Source organism: Mesoplodon mirus (assembly GCF_964341445.2).
Source record: "Mesoplodon mirus genome assembly, chromosome: 2".
NCBI lineage: Eukaryota > Metazoa > Chordata > Mammalia > Artiodactyla > Ziphiidae > Mesoplodon > Mesoplodon mirus.
The window spans coordinates 123,059,081-123,060,807 of NC_138977.1; positions in this window are offsets into that span (position 1 = coordinate 123,059,081).

The following is a 1,727-nucleotide window of genomic DNA, read 5'->3' on the forward strand; positions in this document are numbered from 1 at the left end:
GTGGAGAAGGAGGACAGGTGAGTCCTGAGGAGGGTCACAACACGCAGTGGAGAAGGCCTTTCCAGTTTTCTATTATGAATGCAACCAATGTTTACTGCAGTATGAAGTGATTTTCAGAATCAAAATAGATGGCAGTGGAAGCCAGGGCAAGGTCCCAGGAGAAATCCTGCATTATGCAACTTAGAATGCTGATCTTGATTAATGCTTTGCAACACAGGCTCTGAGATTCATGCAACAAGAGGCAGAGGGTCTTTGAGGGGCCCCCATTGATGCATCCATCACTCCTGTTCCCAAGTGTCAGTTACGGAACTGAAAGACAGTGGTCTACCTATGCTGACTCTCATAGTACTTGGGAGAAGTACAATATATACTGAGGAGTATAACGTCTTGTTTGCTATCTAGTAAGAAAAATTTACTCTCATACAGGATATATTGACTTGATATTTAAGAAGCTGCCCCTGATTTATCGGGCACCGATCTGATAGCAGTATTGTGTCATTTCAGTTGACAACTGCTATAGGCGCATTCTTTAAAATGGTATCTTGACAAAGCAGGAATTTCAGACTCACTGTGGACACAGGCAATGAAAACCTAAAGGTGGGCAATGGTTTCTTTAGTGTGAGTGAGAAAATGCGAGAGGGAGTGATTAGGTCCAAGGCAAATGCAGGTTAAGTGAACCCACGTGGGTGTGTTTTGTTCCCTCAGTCCCGGTGTTAGGAATGAGGAGAGTCAGAAAACTGGGGCTTATTTCTTGTTCTTGATACCATGAGACACTGTAGATGATCTGTGGCCTTGAGGATCCTGGTAACAAACTAAACTGTTTCCATACTTCAGCACTTCTCTGTTTTGCAAAAAAAATAAATAGGTCTGCAGGCATTATGGGGGAAAGTGAAAGTGGTCTTGGGGAGCACACATTTGTCATCAGGGGAGCTTTTTTTCCCTTTCAAAACAAGTCTTTATTTTCACAGTGCCTGGCCCAAGGGAGGTCTCAGCGAATGGTGTTCTTACAGCAGCATCATTTACAACAAAACCCATGAATAGCAGCCAGCACTTAGTCTAAGGGCTAAGCCCTGTGCTTAGTGTTTACCATGGACCACTTAAATTGATTAATTTTAATGTAAACATTTATGTATTTAACCCTATTTCCATTTCCTGGTGTGAAAACTGAGACTTAGAAAGTGTCGCTTGCTAAGTCGCACAGTTCTGTAAGCGGCAGAGGTGGAATCCACACCAAGGAAAGCTGATCCCATGTCTCCTGCCTTTTCTTCACCTCCTGTAGCTGATCTGTTGCCAAAGCTGTTGATTCAGAGATGCTGCTGCCCCTTGAACAGCACGGGGGTCAGGGCCCCCGAACCCCCGCAGTGGAGCATCCCCCCATAAGTTACGGGCGGCCCTCCAACTGCAGCCGTGGTTCTCTCTGCAGAGCATGTGGTTCTGAAGTGTTTCCTCTTGAACAAAATACACATGTAAGTGGACCCACGCCAATCAGTCACGTGTTGTTCAGGGGTCACCTGTCTATCTATATATTCTGGCCTTGTTTCTCTTCTGTTGTCATCACTCTGGTGCACATCACCTCTGTGCCTTCTACTTGGCCTCCGTGTCTCCTCCTGCCCCTCAGCTCCTTTCCCACAGACAAGCGATCCCGTCACCTGCTGGAGATGCTCACTCGGACCTGAGGCAGGCTCAGAGCCCTCACTCATGCCTGCAGGGCCCTCCCTCAGAGGGAT